The sequence below is a fragment of the Amia ocellicauda genome, chromosome 2, assembly GCF_036373705.1.
Source record: "Amia ocellicauda isolate fAmiCal2 chromosome 2, fAmiCal2.hap1, whole genome shotgun sequence".
In the NCBI taxonomy this organism is placed as follows: Eukaryota; Metazoa; Chordata; class Actinopteri; order Amiiformes; family Amiidae; genus Amia; species Amia ocellicauda.
Window position 1 is genome coordinate 18,546,916 of NC_089851.1, and position 20,054 is coordinate 18,566,969.

Here is a 20,054-nt window from a genome sequence, read left to right on the forward strand (position 1 = left end):
ATACGTCTATATACATCTTCTAAATATTTAATTAAATCATTGTATAATTATAGAATCATAGGGTATAACTACATTTTACAATATTCTACATTTTTATGTGGCTATAGAAAAAAATATGATGATTAGCTTTTATGTCTTCCCCCCTTTCTCTGACCCAAAGTCTAGGAGCTGAGCCTGACAGCCCAGATTGAATTAGTCTGGAGAGACAGCGGTCGTAAATCACGGCAGCGCACTGTTTCTACAGCACTATCACTACTGTAAATTTACCTTGCAGTACTAATGATATTAAGGTAAGCCGGCAATCTTAAATTGTATTGTATATTAAGTTGCAAAAGAAATCGTTATATTGCCACGAGTACGAGGACCAGAGGGGGTATGGTTTTAATAAGACTGTGTGTGAGATCATGCTCAGTCTTTTGTGGATTTGGAGATAAATGGATAATACAAGGACACGTAGCTGCAATTCCTTTAACTTATGTTGTAGAGGCATAAACAGCGTTTTATATACCTGCTTTATCACTGTCATTTGGTGTACTGTAAACATGTGTTGATGAACTCGATGGCAATTGAACACATGCTTAAAACACAACCCTTTCCAGCGGTAACGTTGTCCAGATGCCGGTGGCTGGCTGGAGCTACCCAAATGCATATTGTCTGCTCCATCGCAAATGAAATTTCAGATGCATAGACACAACATAGCCGGGCTGAGGGTGGTGCTTTTAAAGCCAAGTCAAAGTGGCACAAAGCTAACAATGTGAGGAAGTTTGCTTTTACTGTTCCTGTCAGCAGTATTTGCAGTCAGTCTGGTTGGTCGTGTACATCACTGTATTGCTAAATGATCTGGAAATGAGTGACTGTGTAGCTCTACAGAGAAGATTGCAAGAGCCATCATCATCATCATCATAGTAGTAATATATCGTGGTTGCAGTAGTAGGTGCAGCATTGTTTTAGTTTAGGTTCTGCACATTGCATTTACTACTAAATAAACTGCATTAAGTTGAATTGCTTTGCCTAGTGGGCTGCTGGATTTTGGTGAGGACTTGAATGCTTTCCAAAGTGTATGTTTTGAGAATCAAACTTGGACTGAAGCATTTGCTGTGTAGTGTGACTAAAGACCTGACTAAACTCCGTATTTTCAGCTGTGTATTTAAAAACACCTACTGCTAGAAAGGAGACATTAGTGATGGCTTGATGATGCAGCGTCCAATGCAGTGAAGTTGATTATTTATTCATTTATTTATTTATTTATTTTGAGTGACCTCACTTTGTCCTTTAGCAGGTTTGTCCTGGTTGAGAACTGTTCTGGACCGAGTGACCTTGTCTCACTAGGTCATCAGCAGGGATGTGAGTTTGCAATGGAAAAGCCTTCCCAATCTTAGCTGTAATCCAGTTGAACTTTAGAAATGTGTAAACCTGCTGTAATTTGTAAATAATGACTCATACCCAGCATTCTTCCCATGAACCGTTCTGTATGTTCTGTCATTCCATGAGAAATAAGATCATCCCTAATAGAAAACATGAAATGTGAAATAACAGCCTTAAGGATTCAGAACGTCAGATGGTATTTGAGGGTCACGGTTTTAGGTATTGAGCATTTCCACTGTCTCCGTAAATACAGACTTGGTTTTAGTGTCATATTATTTTAAATTACTCAGTCAATTGAGTTAGGAAATTACAGTTCCATGTTAATAATATTATAAGTGAATTCCATTTAACCAACAACTTTGAGCCTGAGAATCTTTTTTTTTTTTTTTTTCCTGCAGTAACAGTCAGGGCAAAGGTGAACACAATAACCAATCTGGTTTTGAGTGGCAGTTTGTTTGATTACTTATCCAGGGAATGCTAGAAAGATGCAGCCATCCCCACATGCTGTGTAATCTGATTGTTTTTCTGTGTCTGCTTGACTCATATTGTATTTCCTTGTCATAGAAGGGGTCAGATTGGAAATCTGAACTTCATACAGCAAATTATAAGAAGGAACTCCACATGTATCATTTGCTGGTTGTGATGCTACAATTATACTGCACTAGGAAGTATGAATTACCAGATTAATCTGACTCCTCCCAACCAGTCCAAACCAGTGTCACATGTAGAACACAGGATATGAGTGATCTTACTTTAAAGTCATACACTGGGTCTGCGCAAAACCTAAAACTATGACCAATGATCAATCTCTCTCATTATTTAGACTAATATCTGAAATCCATCTGATGGGAAAATTCCATTCCCCTGATGGATGATGGGTGTTGGATGTTACTCTGACTGCAGCTGATGTTTAAAAAAGTCTGAATAGTCTCCAAAAGAAAAAGCTTATTAATCAATAATTAATTAAATTGTTGTCAGTCTTGCAGTAGGTAAAGTATCAGCACAAGGACTGAAGTGTTTGTTCATAAATACGCAGGAGAAAACTAAGCAAAACCTAAGCTCCTAGAAAATCTTTGCATTTTTTACATTCTTGAGATATGAGGAGGTGAAACACATGGTAAAGCATGATTGTAATTAAAGACTGATCATAAATCATTTTCTTGTGAGCGAACCATTCATCCACTGGCAATAGTTGAAGCAGTTATATGGTATTATGTAGACAAGAGTCTTAGCAGAAAGTGTCCTTTTCTTAAATGTCTGATGATTAATCGAAGAAGTTCATAATTGTTTTTATTATTTTTAAGGTCTGAATTTCCTAGTTTTCACAAATGTGAGCTCTTTTTGTACTTGGCATTCTGGAGCTCTATGTTTAATATCTTTCTTCTGTGGTGCTGAAATGTAATGAAGATATGTAAATGATCAATCATCCCCGGGTCTGCCTCAGCCCGGCCTAGACCAGATGTGTTTTGAGGCCAGAATTTAACAACTTGGTTCTGTGTTGACATTGTTTGGTGTTGCAGTCTGCTATAGGAAAAGCACCAGAACCACCATGGCCATAGGCTTGTGAGGGTCAGTGCACAGGTTATATTAAATATGCAAGAGCGACAGGAAACATTTCAATGTTTTTCCATCAAATAGGTATTGTATTCTATTTAAAAGCTGACTTCAACAATATGGAGGTGTGTCATTAGGAATATTTTATGAAATCATTAACTACAGCAAGGAGTTTGTTGACTAAAAAAATGAAATGTGTGATGTATCAGAGAGTCTTATTCCATATTTAATTTGTGTTACGCATACACACTCTTTGAGTATCTTAGCATAGCATACTTGAAATACTATGACTGAAGGAGAAAGGTAGTGTAAATATAAATGAAAGCTTTATGTGGTAAAATTCTATTTAATGTAATTTATTTATTTTAGAAAAAAAAATGCTGTGAACATGAATTCTTCCTTTGTTTTCATATTGGACATCTTGCTTGATTGATTTGAGGTGTGTGTTCAGTGATGCTTTCATTTGTGTTGCACAGAATCCTTGTCAATAAGAAAATCTATTCCAGCTGTGGCAATTTAAGTTGCTGGCATGCTCTTCAGGAAAATTTTTAGGGCAGCTTTGTATCCCTTGGCACAGGTCTTTCTGTTGGATGGTCTGTGATTTACATCTCATACATAAACGCATGATCATGGCCCTTCTTTAAGGGACCTTTTTTTCATTCATCTTGCAGACTTGAATTACTGCGGCGGAAAAGATGCGTCATCTCAAACTGTCTCTGTAAGGCTGTTATACCTTGCAAAAGTGCTGTCTTAAATATGTAACTTTCATAACAAAGTAACTACATAGCGCAGTTACAAAATGATACAAAAGCACTCCAATGCCTGGCATGTGTGGGGAAGCCTGCCTTATTGTTGGGTTGATAGAGGGTGATGGCTCCCTATGTTGGCAGTTGGCTGAACATTTATCCTGTTCCCTGTAACGTGCAATTGTTTCCCCATGTGTTTCTCCCTGCACTGAATAGTTGTCATTTTCATGGTTTATTGCTTGTGGTCCACCACGACAAACAGTACATCATATTCATATATAACCATATGCTTAATAGCACAGTTAAGATAGTGTACGTTTGAATGTGTATGCTAAATTGCCATCAAAATGTGTATTTTAAAAATGATTATTATTAATAATAATAATAATAATAATAATAATATTATTATTATTATTATTATTATTATTATTATTATTATTATTATTATTATTATTGTTGTTGCAATACATTTTTTATTATTGTTAAACTGTCCAGGTTTCACATTTACTAATTTTTAGATGGACGGGTGAGTTTTCAGTAAATGTCTTCCATCCACTATTTGGCAGAGATTGAACAAATAAAACAGTATGTAAATGATGATGACCTTTTTGTTTTGGTGCAGAAGATGAGGGGGGTTACTGTTTAGCATGTGTCACAATTTAATTTCAACCCCCTCTTGCCCTCACTGGATTTAAAGTAGAACAGCAGACTTACTCTGGTATTATCGTGCAGTTTGGCACAGCAGGGTTGTGGGTAATTATGGGAAGCCATTCCTGTAGGGATAATGATCTGGAAGTCGTCTGTCCCTTGGGGCTGCGGATGTCATGTTTACCAGTGTCTTTGGGGGTGCTTGGCCCAGAATTAGTACATGAACAGTGGTATGCCTGGTTTTATGAGGCATTTTGGAAATTATTTAATAATACAAAATGTTTTTAAATGTTTGAGTTTGAGGTTTGACCATACAATAAACACTTGCTTAATATTCCCACATTTAACACATGCTTTCAACTCCCTTTATTCTATTTTTAATAAAGTGCATCTCAGGTCAATCCACTTCCTATATTTTCCTCTAGGTACTATACTGTATTTGTTTACTAGACATCTTGCACATCTTGGTGTATAACAGGGTCAAGATGTGCAAGATGATATAGATGATAGATAGGGAGATGAATTCTGGTGATCAGTTTCTTGAACAATTTTTTTTTTTCCAGGACCTGAAATGTTCTGAAATGTGTCCAAACATCTTCACTACTGATCAGCTTTATTTACAGCAGTGTTGAAAAGGAGGTGAATTCAAGATCAGTTGTTTTGAGTTCTGCGTAGCACTCTTTAGCTATCATTAAAACATTCAGATTAAAATGTTTGTAAAATAAATCCTTATAAACCCACAGCTTTAAACCTCCATCCACCCAGAGAATAATAGTTAGAGTCTGTGCAAAGATATTTGTAAGACTTGTCTGCTTCTGTGTTATTTTTGGAAGCATTTTCACATGCAGAGCAATGATACCTGCAGCACATGCAGATGGTGTACAGTATCCGCAACACATTTTCCAAACCTCTGTACTCTGTCAATGAGAGCCTTCTTTTTTAATCTGAAAATACTCATTTGGGATCACCATGAACAAAGTGTGTGAGTGGTAGTGAAAATAAGAATTGAAAGATCAAACTCTGCACTGTATTCCACAAGGATGTTTATTATGTTTAGAGAATACAAAACTCATTTTGCAATAGAAACCGGGAAAAGAGTGAGAAATCAATATCCCTCCCTCAAAGGGATGTGTTAAATCTATGTATGTAAAGAGTACAGTTCTAAATATAAAATAAACAAACTGTGACATGGTCGATGTGCTCCTAGGCTACAGTTTTTTTTTTTTTCATCCTATTTTTATGCCTTTGGTTCTCTTTGTTTGCAATCAGATGTATGCTGGTCAAGAATACTGTGAAGTTTCATTCTGTGTATTTAAAATGAGTCTTGTCCCTTCTTGTGCTATCAAGAACACATTTTCTTCCACTGATTTAAATTGTGAATTATTGGTACAATTTGGAATAGAAGTATACATTTTATTTTATGTAATACATTATTTAATCCCTAATTTAACCTAGGCAAAATTTTACATGTACATTATGAAGTTATTGCTTTGGACGAGTAAGACTAATCACTAGGATATATTTGTATTGTGTATTGCAGACTGTATGTATGTATGTATTCTTTTCTGATGTGTATTTTCTTAAGGGATTTCAAGGCCATCTGTCTTATTCTTTACATAATTATGGACTGACCCTCTAGGGCTTGAGATATAAGACCCAACCCACAAGAGGCGAGACAGCATTGTCTGTAGAGGTGTAGTACTGAGGCACCAGTCTGTTCCTTGTACTTAAAAATGTAAAGCTTTCGTAAGAAATGCAATTTTCAGTCTGTGAAGTGAAGATGCATAATTTATATATGAATAAGAGTAAGTCATAATTAATAATATTCCTTTTTATAAATGTAGCCTATGCTTTCATGTTGATCATTCAAAATCTTTCAATAGTGTCTAATATTAATTGGCATAACTTTTCAAATCATGTGATCCCACTCAGAATAAGGACTTGTCCGTCTCACAGTATGCCTTTGATTATTTCTTGCTGTTGTAGGCTACCAATTTTTCAATAAGATGTCAACATTTGTTATATTATGTCTTAAGTAGGATATACACCAATCAGCCATAACATTATGACCAGCTGCCTATATTGTTTAGGTCCCCCTTTTGCCGCCAAAACAGCCCTGACCCGTCGAGGCATGGACTCCACTAGACCTCTGAAGGTGTGCTGTGGTATCTGGCACCAAGACGTTAGCAGCAGATCCTTTAAGTCCTGTAAGTTGCGAGGTGGGGCCTCCATGGATCGGACTTGTTTGTCCAGCACATCCCACAGATGCTCGATTGGATTGAGATCTGGGGAATTTGGAGGCCAAGTCAACACCTTGAACTCGTGATTCATCAGACCAGGCCACCTTCTTCCATTGCTCCGTGGTCCAGTTCTGATGCTCATGTGCCCATTGTAGGCACTTTCTGCAGTGGACAGGGGTCAGCATGGGCACCCTGACTGGTCTGCGGCTACGCAGCCCCATACACAACAAACTGCGATGCACTGTGTGTTCTGACACCTTTCTATCAGAACCAGCATTCACTTTTTCAGCAATTTGAGCTACAGTAGCTCGTCTGTTGGATCGGACCACACGGGCCAGCCTTCGCTCCCCACGTGCATCAATGAGTCTTGGCCGCCCATGACCCTGTCGCCGGTTCACCGTTTTTCCTTCCTTGGACCACTTCTGATAGGTACTGACCGCTGCAGACTGGGAACATCCCACAGGAGCTGCAGTTTTGGAGATGCTCTGACCCAGTCGTCTAGCCATCACAATGTGGCCCTTGTCAAAGTCGCTCAGATCCTTACGCTTGCCCATTTTTCCTGCTTCTAACACATCAACTTTGAGGACAAAATGTTCACTTGCTGCCTAATATATCCCACCCACTGACAGGTGCCATGATAACGAGATTATCAGTGTTATTCACTTCACCTGTCAGTGCTCATAATGTTATGGCTGATCGTTGTATGTTATCACAAGCAAGATGAGTTTTACTAGTTTTATTAATTAATCTAAAAAACAAAACACAATAATTCTGAGGTAACCATATGTTAATCCATGAAAGATAATACTAATGAAAAGAAAAGACTATTTGCTTTTTTATCTGTGAATCTACATAATCAATAGGACAAGGTTCATTTAAGCTATGCAGTGAAAATTATGAAATTACTGCAATTAATAGATGTTCTTAAGTTTAAGATACTGTATTAGTAAATTAGTTTTCACTGTAGTCACATGTGTGATAAAGCAGTAGCTTCAATTCCAAAGCTACAGTATTGCCAACCTCTTGCCAGAGAGCCAGGGGCTGGGCGGAACATTTCGCATGATGATGAAATCCTGCCTCTAAATGTGCTACTTATTATGATTTAATTTCTTTGGGTAATCAGTAGTTGTATATATGTATCCTAAGCAAGCTTACATGAATTCCTACACTTTGGCCATGACTGTATTTTAGTGGCTTTGGTGATGTTTACAAATACAGAAAGCTTAAACAGTTTGGGCCTTTGCGTTTTCCCTCTCACTCAGAATAATGAATACGCACCACGAGTTTCAGAATATGTTCTTTTTAGTTTCAACTGAGAAGGCTGTGTCTGCTGTAGATGATTTCTTTTTTCCAGGGCAGGATTAATGTTGTTTCAGTTGAAAAAAAAAAATTCTGCTTAGCAGCACAACATTTGGTAATTTTTCCTTAAACCTCTGTGTTTGTTTTGGCTTTACACTGGGTATGCTTTTCGCCACAGTAAAGATACATACATCCACAGATTAAATTGAAAATGAATTTACACAGTGCATATTCTCTCTGATTGAATTTAAGACAAAATTTTGATTAGTGATGGTTCATTTATGATTCAGGTTTTTACTTTCCTTGGCTGAAACCCTCAGGTGGATAAGGTTACTCCTTGCAAGCAGACAGAAGCAAAGGAGCCTTTTCAACATTGAAAGGCATAGTGGCATTCATTTGAAAATGGATGAATGAAAAACACCTAGATAGTCCATCAAATTAAAGTAGCCTACATATTTGGATGCTTTTATTTGAATTTGATACAGTGAGGGAAAAAAGTATTTGATCCCCTGCTGATTTTGTACGTTTGCCCACTGACAAAGAAATGATCAGTCTATAATTTTAATGGTAGGTGTATTTTAACAATGAGAGACAGAATAACAACAAAAAAATCCAGAAAAACGCATTTCAAAAAAGTTATAAATTGATTTGCATGTTAATGAGGGAAATAAGTATTTGACCCCTTCGACTTAGTACTTGGTGGCAAAACCCTTGTTGGCAATCACAGAGGTCAGACGTTTCTTGTAGTTGGCCACCAGGTTTGCACACATCTCAGGAGGGATTTTGTCCCACTCCTCTTTGCAGATCCTCTCCAAGTCATTAAGGTTTCGAGGCTGACGCTTGGCAACTCGAACCTTCAGCTCCCTCCACAGATTTTCTATGGGATTAAGGTCTAGAGACTGGCTAGGCCACTCCAGGACCTTAATGTGCTTCTTCTTGAGCCACTCCTTTGTTGCCTTGGCTGTATGTTTTGGGTCATTGTCATGCTGGAATACCCATCCACGACCCATTTTCAATGCCCTGGCTGAGGGAAGGAGGTTCTCACCCAAGATTTGATGGTACATGGCCCCGTCCATCGTCCCTCTGATGCGGTGCAGTTGTCCTGTCCACTTAGCAGAAAAACACCCCCAAAGCATAATGTTTCCACCTCCATGTTTGACGGTGGGGGTTCTTGGGGTCATAGGCAGCATTCCTCCTCCTCCAAACACGGCGAGTTGAGTTGATGCCAAAGAGCTTGATTTTGGTCTCATCTGACCACAACACTTTCTCCCAGTTCTCCTCTGAATCATTCAGATGTTCATTCGCAAACTTCAGACGGGCCTGTACATGTGCTTTCTTGAGCAGGGGGGCCTTACCAATTGTTTTCTTGGTGACTATGGTCCCAGCTGCCTTGAGATCATTAACAAGATCCTCCCGTGTAGTTCTGGGCTGATTCCTCACCGTTCTCATGATCATTGAAACTCCATGAGGTGAGATCTTGCATGGAGCCCCAGACCGAGGGAGACTGACAGTTATTTTGTGTTTCTTCCATTTGCGAATAATCACACCAACTGTTGTCACCTTCTCACCAAGCTGCTTGGCGATGGTCTTGTAGCCCATTCAGAGACAGAGCAGTAAAAGAGGGGAAAAAGGGTTTGGTTTAACCTGATGTTTTGGTTTTCTACTACTATGTCCACAATTTGGTTATGCATTAGCATAGCTTTATGTTTTTCCAGTGTGTAGCTGAATTGCAAGACATTAATCTTTGTATTCCTGAATGGAGGTCTCTTAATATTAAAGTCACCTGGAATGCATTTGTAACCAACATCCCAATGTGTGTTGGAATCGATTGAAATTGATAAAATAATCTTAGGAATTTAGGAATTGGAACTGGCAAACAACATCTGATGCCAATCCTTGTTGCCACATGCAGAGTGGAATTCGAGGGACTATCTTTGGTGGTGGTGAGCTCTCCAGATCGTTCCTGGCCTTTTACTCGAGCGTATCATGGTTCATATGTGGCATTTCAGAAGTGCTTTATCAGTGATGCATAAATCTCTCCACTCAGACGAGAGCTGTATCTTCGCCAGTTCCGCTGACAAGAAAGGGCTGTTTCTGGATCGTTGTCCAGCATGACTTCTTCCTATGTTCTCTGCAGGACGAGGCTGTGTTCCTATATACTTGTGCATGGAAGCAGGTCTGTTCATCCTCAACCGGCTGTGCATGCATCTGTGACTGTCTCTGTAGGTGTTATTTCTCAAGCTGTTGGTATGAAGCCTGTTGCTTCATAGAAACGATGCACAACTTTGTGAAAACCATATGGTTCAATTGAATTACCAACCATATAATACATATTTATTTTGGTCTCATCCTTCAACACTATCCCACAGACTCCAACTCCTTCTTTTTGACAAGTTAAGAAATTAAATTTAATTGTAAGTGTTGACATCTGAATACTGTCTGTAGAAATGCATTTTTTATTGTGGTTGAAGTTCTTTGTCTCACAGTAATACAAAAAATGAGTCTATTCAGATTATCTCGACAGCATGAGGTAAACTGCCTGCTGTTGTTACATATTAATGCACATTGTAGTTCACATGCAGTTTCATGCATTGCTTAAAATATGGATTTGTGATAATAGTTTCCATTTGTGCCTATAGGGCAGGAGACATAAAAACAGTATGATGCTGTCTGATCCAAATAATGTCTGATTGTCAGTAAGTAAGCTAGCTACTTGTTTTACTCCAGAGACATACTCTGCACTCTCTTGGTAACTTTAATACAACTGTTACTGATGTCTGATGCACCTCCACATCCAAATGATGTGTGAATACTATTACTGTCCAGATGTGGGGAGAAGAGACAGGATTGAATACAAAGGTAAAGATTTCACACACATCACAGTAGGGATTTTGACTTAAACAGTTTACTGCTCCTTGCGATGAAACACAGAGTGAGAAAGAAGAGACTTCACCTGAAAAATGGAGTCGAGAGCAGCAGCAGAAGCTGTTTAATCTTTACTGTGAGTGTCCTAGAAGCAATAACAATTAGTTTAATTTAATTTTTAATTTAACTTTTCCTTTAGAATATGTTTGTTCCAAATATGTCAACCATTCCTTTTTTTTTCCACAAATGATAAACCCAGGTGTTCAATGCAAAACTGCTTCGTCTGAGTTGATATTCATGCAATTAATCCTTTTCTCTTTTGTGTTCTTGTTTATCAGAGGGAGGAGGGAATGTGAAGAGCCCTGATTTACAGATGGCTGCTACTAATTGAATCATAAGATTATTTAGACATTAAGGAGAACGAAGGAGGCTTAAAAAACTAGATGGCTGTGACAGTGAATGAATCAACAGAAGGGATTAATAAAAAGCACTGTTGTATAAAGTGGGAACAGATGGCACACCCCTAAAAGTTGTAGCTGTAACATTTGAGGGTTTCACATTGTAAACCAGTATTAGTAATTTCGATTTCAAGATATTTTGTTCAAAATAGTTGTGGTGTGAAAAGCGGTTGCCACTCTCTTAATTCTCCGAACACATTCTTAATCTGGAGTTTTTTTAGGGCCTAAACCAAGTCATGTCTGAGCTTACTCGCCAATTACAGTATATTATTACATGCATATTATAGGTTAAAAATAACAGCTTTCATAATGTATAACCTATTACAGTTGGGAAAGATTTGCTGTACAAAATGAGGCCAGGATAAAATGATTCACGTATTTAACCAAAGGCAAATGTCTGAAGTATATTTAAATTATTATGTGTATTTAAATTGGCCTACAATATTATTAAATTAAAATGCCAACAAATATTTTTAAACTCTAATGACACTCATGGGGATATTGTCAAAGGGTGGTTTTCACATTCACATTTCTGTTTGTTAAAAACAAAACAAAAAACAGTCTAGGCCTGCATCTTTTTTGAGTGGTTGATTTTACTCATTAACTGTTCATCAGTACCTTTATAATTAGGACAATACATGGGGGTGACTTTTGAATGTGGCTTTACGTATTTTGAAGACATTTCAATTACAACAGAAAGTACTAACATAAACCAATTAGTTGCAATCAATATAATCAATATACATAAATATTAAAGTTTGTGCCATGTACACTTCTATTATTTATCTAAAAACATTACTAGTGTTTTGTAACCAAAGGAGCTTTGACTTTTTTGCTTGACTTTATTTTTTGAAAAAACAACTATTAATTATCCATCTGTAACTGACCAAGAAGCATCAGTGTTGTTGCCACAAAAGATTAAGGAAAGCTTTCCCAGGGCAGCAAGCATGAAAATGTAGGCACATCATTACAAGACCTACTTTAAAATCTGTTAAGAGGGGACTCTACAAGCACACCGCAAACCAAAAGTGATGACAACTTCAAAAACTGTGCAGTGATGTCATTGTCAAGTTTAAATTTGGCTCTGTGGGACACACAGCCTACTTGTCAGCTTTCACTTGGCATAACCTAATACATAGGATATGAACACAGTACAGTTATTCTTTTTTGCAGACATTTTCTTTCTTTTTGACTTATACCTTCATCTAACTTGTTTCCAAGGGCATTGGGGTTTTTCTGAAGAGGGCCTGTTTTGTATTAGTCTGTGTTCTGTGGGCCTTTTATCGGAGTTCACATTATGTAGGCCTTAATTAATTGACCTTGAGGAAACCTTCATATTTTAAGAAAGGTTTATACTGGTAAGGATGCATCCTTGTGGTTAGCAGCTTGACCTATATTTAAAATACTGTTTGAGCTGGGTTGGTGGCTGTTTTTTTCATTGTTAATTTCTTTTATTGGTGCATGTATCTTGGACATCCGAACAATCAATAGAAATTGGGAGATTAACTTGTTGTTTTGGCCAGGTTTCCAGTTAACCAGAGAACCCTCAGCTCACTGAGTTTTACACTAGCTGTGAAATACAAATATCAATATTCTTCACCTTAACCCCAGGTAGTACTGAGAATTTAAACATTACACCTGAATAGTCAAGATAATATGTAATCTTCTTTGTGTAGTAACAGCCACTATTTTAAGACCACTGAATTAATATTAAAGCAGAAGAGGTAACTTCAATACATAATATTTAGTTTGGCAGACATGTTGTACACTATTCAGAAAGGGTCTTCTTATTTGTGGTCCACCGGTCCTCGTAATTAATTGAGCTCATTATTTGCTTAATTGAATCAGCTTAATCTATTTCACACGTCTGAAGGTGTTAGTGACTTAAAGGGACCTAGAAACCCTGCTTGACTGCAGCTGAGTTGGACACCAAAGTGATTGAGCATTGCAATTGTATCACAAGTTACTGATATGTACAATTTAGTTATCAAAGGTGAAGCATTTTTGTGATGGGAGTAATTTCACCCCCTGTGTCATTTGATTTTGGAGAAGGACAGTAAGGTTTACCTTATGTGGTACCAAAGTTATTTGGTTCCAAATGTAGTAGTTTTACATTGGTAGACGTGTGTGGAAATTAGCAACAAGAAGTAATGTTTAAAAAACATGTATGTTTTTGGCTTTGATTATAACATTCAGCATTCTGGACAAATGGTTGAAACAATATGTATCTTTGCTGCTGTAATAACTAATATAGAGAAAGCGGACACCCTTTAATAATATTAAATGTTAATGACTATGACAAAGAATGTGCTTTAACATAAAACATCCAGAGACTACTGTAAAATCTAAGTATTGACATGTGTACTGAGTATGTGTATTAACAAAGCAGAATTAGCGTCAACAGGAGTCATAACATGTGCTTTCAACATATCTGCTGAAGATGTAGAAACCTGTTTACTACTCTCTGACTTTTTCAACAGAAAAATACATTTGAACACATTTGTACCAAGAAGTGTATTTTCTTTTTAAGCCTTGCAGACAGATGTATGAATTAAAGACTAATTTTATTATATTAATTAAACATGCAAGCTTTGATTCATCTAAACACGAAGTACAGTTGCAAAATTAAGATCCTTCCTCTGAAGAGATACAGACGCAAGAGCCCACTCCAGACTAATGCTACACTTATCTTTAAAAGCACAACTTCAAAAGAGCCATTGTTTGCCTGCAGCACCATTAGGTTCCAGTAGTTTCTGGTTTTCAGTGCAACAATTCAGCTGAGCAGTTGCAGTTTTGGAGGCTGTCTTCTGTGCTCTAATGTATGCAGTATTGCTGATAACCAACTGAATTAATGGAAGACTTCTAGAAGTCTTGGTGAGAATTCTAGTTCAAGGTCAAAAAAGTATCAGTTGAGTATTTAAACGCTTAAGAGCCTGGCTTTCCGTGATCATCGTAGAGAGACCACAGTGATACTACTCCTTATTTTTTTTCCACGATCCTGGCAACATGAACAACAGTATTCCTGTCAACATGTAGCCTGTAAATATCTCAAAAGGTTGTTCTGACTCTCTTTTTGGGGACATCTTGGGCATTTTAAGAACATATTGAATGTGGAAAAATCATTACTGTTCATCTGATGTCATACAGGGATTAAAGCGGGCAGTCACAGAGTATTAGGGTAATAGAGCCCGACACAAGTTTATCAGCTGTTCTCCTGATTATTGACGATTGTGAGACGTGAGCATTTCCAACGGGCCAGGCTTGGAATTCACAGGACATGCTGTGAAATGAAGCAGTCAAACAATGTGTACAGTGATCATTATCTTTGTGTTTCGACAGATCTGGAAATGTTATGTCAGAGTAGGTCCCTCTGGAGATGCCAGACGCAGTAAGTGCTTGTTTTTAGTTCATTACATTCCTATATACATTCAGAAATGTCTTGCTATAAAGATGTTTCTTCTTTTTTATTCAATGAAAGTAACCATAAGTGTAGTATTGTTTTAATCTCTAGATATTTACATTTCTGATAAATCTTAATACTTACACCTGAATGACAGCGCATAGAAAGAATACTCCTACTGTGTTTTCATTGCATACAGTAGTGTTGGCATAGTTTACTGCATCAGTATCATTGGAATGAGGATCACTAGTGTTAGATTCCCTTCTATATGAGAAACTGGGCCAGGGCATGGTAAAGGGAGGAGTGGGCTTTAGGCCTGCCATCTTTGCAGACTGTCACTTGAAACTCTACACTTATATAAAGACAACAATCCAAATACTAATAGATCAGATTCAGACTGAAGCTGCTTTCTTCTGGAGTTGAGGTGGGTGACACATTGTACATTTTGTTTATTTTATAAAACTTTTATGTTTAAAAAGCAAATTTTGCCAGTGACTAGGTGTTACAACTTTAGCTGGAACCTTTTAGCCTTCTGCACTTTGTTGTAAAGTAACTGGACTCAATCTCAAGGAGGTGAACTACATTAACTCTTGAAAGCAAAGTCTGGTCACTTTGTGCTCTTTTTATTAGAATTCTTATTGGAGGATAAACAAACAGGTTTCAACTTTCAACCCAAGACGGTACTCCTCTGAGCTAAAAGTGTTACACCTTCATAGTCCAATAAATAGATCTACAAATTAGTTCATGGAAAGAACATGTAATTACATCCTTGTTCTATTGGCTGTTAATTCAACCTCAATTGGAGAAATCACCTACTTGGCTAATATGAAATATATCTCAAGTAAAATGCATTTAACCAGTTTAAGCTGGCAATTAGGTATTGTATTTGTTGAAAGCATAAATTAGAAGACATCCACTTACAGTTATCACTGATGTAGATATCAACTTCTTGGCTCAACAGACCTTTATTTAGCTTTGAATAATTGTATACAACAGTTTTGTTATGATGAGATTTATAATAATACAAATAATAATAATCATTGCCATTTTCATCTTTAAAAAACATGTGAAATTGATTTAAGCCAAGAGTAGTTAATAGGATCCAAAAGGTCTTGCAAGTAGCCTTCCTGCCAGTGCTGGAGTCGAGTCACATTTTCTAGTCCACAGCTCTCCGACTCATTCTCTAACTGAAAGTATTATACTCGATTCCTGTGACTCGGACGTGTAATATTTTGATCAGGAACAGAACTAAATTACATTAATTTGCTTTTGTTTTGTGAATTGTAGTACAAACTTTCCAGATCAAAAGAAAAAAGGATTTCAAGTATACAAATAACTGAAGACTCACATTCATAAAACACTATAAGTTCACGTTTGTGCTCTTTCTTTATTATAATCCTTACATTCCATGAACATGTTACATATTCCATCTAGTTTCCATCTTGAAGTACAGGAACAGCTCACCAAGAATGTTGTCACTTAAATTTGCTCGATGTGGTCGTATGTCCCTCCCTGACTAAAACTCGTTCATATGGGGTACCTCATAGTGAAACACTTATATTTTTGGTTGACCAAAGCATGATCGTACCTGTGTAAGTCTTCTGACTTTACCTACCACCGGGACTCTGGGTCTGATCCCAAGTCTGGTTATATGTGACAACTTAAATATGTCACAGTCCAATTCATCAGGTTAAAATGATTTCTTGCACTCCTTGGATGATTCCTTATCATGTCCCATGTCAGCATTCTGGGGACCCAACATGAACACATTTTATTAATTACAAAAATTTATTCATTCAAAATTGTTTCTACTGTGATTGTTAGCACTAAAGGTCAGTGTGTTAATTAGTAGTTTGACTGTTTCAAAGCCATGCACTGCTCTCATGTTTTCCTTCATTTACTGCAGTCACTGTCAACCAAGGTCTGGGATCAGAGAATTCCTGTCGAGACACAATTGTGCAGTTTCAGTAGAGGACTGTACATTTCCTTTGATTTGATGTTGTCTAAAGTATAAAATAATGCTTTGGGAACACCTTTGGGATGAACTGGAATAGCAGATCATCCATAGAGGCCAGCTTTTCGTGCTGAACTTGAAACAATAATCCAATAGGAATGACCTGGTATTCTTCTGGCAATCTACCAAAAGTTAATAGAACCTGTTCGTTCTTGTATTGCAGCAGTTGGTGAGGCCAAATCTGGGCCTACACCCTATCATATACATTGGGACCATCTGTCTTTTGTTATTTTGTCTGTTGGCTCAATATTGTTGGAGGTATAGTGCGTGCTCTTTTTGAACTGTATGTATCTGCAAAAGAAGCAGTCTTGGGTGTTTGTCTATATTGGGTTCATTTTCTTTTGAAGCACCCTTGTAATAATTTCAGCTTTAACAAGAATAAGAATTTTCAAGAATCTTTTGTTTCAAGCAGAAATCAGAGTTGACATATATTTTTAAAGAAAGTCTGTAACTGTATGGTTTCCTAGTGAAAATAATACCCTATGAAGTTTGGCAGTGGATCTTTTCAGCTTCTTTATTTTATAAATATTAAAACTAATTTTTTTTTAAAAAACCTGCTGACTAAGGGCTAAAAAGGCAATGAGCTGCATTCCTAATGGATGTAACTTGCTGAGTGCCAGGTCTTGTGCAGCAAGTGATGAATACAGTTCCAGTGAAATATGATGTTTGATATTTCAGTGTTCCAGGCTTATCTGTCTTTTTATTTGTTAATCCCTCCCATACAAAAACTTGTACTATTATATATGATGGTATAAAGTAAGATCAAGTGATGATGAGATCATTGTAATGTATTAATTGAATTACCAATTCTATTTTTAATGCCCTTTCTGCACTGAAGTAACAAAGTTACAGTATAGGAAGCGAATATGTTGTAGTGTCATTCTCCATAAGCCTGTGACCCCTTAGTGCAACAAGGCCGTCAAAACTGCATTACAGCTTATTGAAGCTTGCCCTTGGCCAAACCAGACTGCAGTGTAGAAAGGGACAGACATTAAGGTGATGTAAACACTTTCACTTACACCAGTGTACTTATAATGACATGTTACTTTGATACTTTGCTCCTTTTTTGTTGTTTCCTTTGACATCCCAAAATAGTTTTTTAAGTTGTTGGAGAATATTAAGCCACTAGAATAATTGTACTACGAAAAACACGGTACAACCATTTTTGGAGAAATAAAAGCTGTGTTGTCTTTAGTTATTTTTAGAGTAGTTGATTGTTCTTGTTTTGGTTTGAACAGTTAAGGCCTGAGAAAACACAGTATAGCTCATTCAATATAATGTTTAGCAGGAACACACAAATTGCAAATGTTCAGTCATATATAGCCTATGTTTCCATTTTCACATTGAATAATTACATGGTTTAATGCACTAGAGTAGGAAACAAAAAAAACAACTCATGACTGAGGTTTTCAGTGAGTCCAGCATATTTTAAAAGCCCTTTGAAGCTGCAGTCTATAGATTCTTACTTTCACCCTTCAGCCCCCACACTGGAGAGGTTGATGCACCTTGATTACTGCAGTGCATATAGATTTAGCCGTAGTATGCTTGATATTGAACTTTTCACAATATATTTAATACGCAGAGATAAAAGATGATGGGACTGTTACTGTGTGCATTGTATTTATTTCTGTAACAAAAAATGAATCCTCAACATTGTTTCGTTGCACACAAGATTTGTTTAATAAGTCCAATAACATACAGGTGACTAAGGTGTTACATTTCTGTGACTTAAAATCATTTTTTTTCTGCCAGAAGTAAAACCGAAGGGGACATACAAGGCTGAAACTAAATGAAGTCATCCTGAGCCTAAAAGATTGGGTAATGATGAAAACACAAAAAACATCGAATCTGTTCTGTGCTGTGGCTGGCTTGAAAAAAAATGGTTACCGTGGCTTTAACTGAATGGAGTCTCAACACAAACAATAAACAAGAGGACTAAAACCTCTTGTAACAGCCATAACAAAAGAAGGTTGGATTGAATTTGCAATCCTTTCCCTTTCAATGACAAGGAGGAGTTATTAAAAGAATGCCTGGATCATGTTGCCTCCAAAGGATTTTATTTATTAAAATTAAATTGTGCTGATACCCTGTGCTGCCACTGCCCCCCTCCCCCAAAGCGCTGTGCTGGAGAATGGCTGTAATTAGATTAGCAGCGGCTGAGGAACGAATGGCAGTGTCTGTGCCACAGAGAGCATGTGCAGAATACTGCAGGTGTCTGTCTTCCACATGGAGCTGACGTCAGCACTTGACAACTTGATAGCCCTCCACAGTAATCTTCAGCACTGCATAGGGGAGAACAGGGATCCAGCCAGAGGTACCTTTTGCTGGGGGAAGCAGTGAGTCAGTGAAATTGTAGAAGCTCGGGCAGAAGGTGGCAGTGGGGACTGCCTTGTTTCCATCAATACCTAAAGGTCAGCACGTCTGGCGGTGGCAGCAAAAGGAGAAGTAGTCCATGGTAATTACTTTAAGGCCTTGATCTCTTTCGATAAAATGCAATCATGCACAAAATGAATGCTGTTGATGATGTCTGTTTAATTTGATTGTGCTGTGTGTGAAAAGCTGTAAATTATATCCAGTTCCAGGGAGACGGCAGCAGCTAGCTGTATGGCTGGGGAGCATATTACAGGGATACGATTAGATGGTATGTGTGTGTTGTTTATGACCGGAGAGCTTTATTCTGAAGCAGCTCAGTAGACTGCAATAGCTTTAAAAACACTTTGCATATATGGTAATTTCCTCAAGCTTTGTTTATGTTGATGGTTTTAATAGATTTAGATATGTGATATAATGACATTGGGGGGATTGCATCTCCTTTGCTATTTCTGTTGCCTGTTTTTCTGTCAACTGTACATAGGCTAGCATGCAATAAATCTAAATTTAATCCTTGTGTGTGTTCTGAATGCATGTATTAATATAGAGCCAACTGTATATTGGAAACATGATGCTGAATGTAGCTTAGCAGAGCCTATTGTTATTATATGTTCACAGTAGGTTTGTGTGGGTGGGTGCTCCATTTCTTTTCTTGAATTTCCTTTTAGGGGGTTCTTATTTTTGGGCAATTTGGCACATCCTTTTCAAGACAATTGGTCATTGTTCCAAAAGATGGTATTTGGCCCTGCGCCTTTGTTTACTGTAGGTACAGTCCCGTATTGCAATTTCAAAAAGCTTCCCATCAAACTAGTTGTACTTCCTAAGTCTAGTGTCAGCCCTGCTCTTTTTAATTAATGAGATGCCTTTTATATATTTGTTTCTGTAAGGACTACTCAATTCTAGACATTTCTATTGTGTATGTTTTAGGCTTTGCACTATAAAGACGTACCTGGTAGAGGATTTAATGGGCGATTCGATTTATATTGTATACACTAAATTTTCCCTGTATGGTTATTTATGTTATGTATGTATGTATGTATTTATAAAACCAATTATTGCAAGGACAATTTCATTAAATGTGTTTTAGTTGTAGTT

General features: G+C 37.3%; 1 protein-coding gene across 4 annotated transcripts in view; it reads left to right on the forward strand.

Annotated features, from left to right (window-relative positions):
* The first annotated feature begins 204 nt into the window (after positions 1 to 204).
* Positions 205 to 20,054, forward strand: part of fam110b (family with sequence similarity 110 member B) — a 49,391-nt gene continuing 29,541 nt past the window's right edge. For 2 of the 4 annotated variants that reach the window (XM_066720025.1, XM_066720001.1), the window contains exons 1-2: positions 205 to 290; positions 14,515 to 14,563. The gene's annotated coding sequence lies outside the window, so the exon portion shown is untranslated. Of the gene's footprint in view, positions 291 to 14,514; positions 14,564 to 18,866; positions 19,045 to 20,054 lie in introns of those variants that run through there. The other 2 variants (XM_066720008.1, XM_066720017.1) reach the window with 2 other exon arrangements.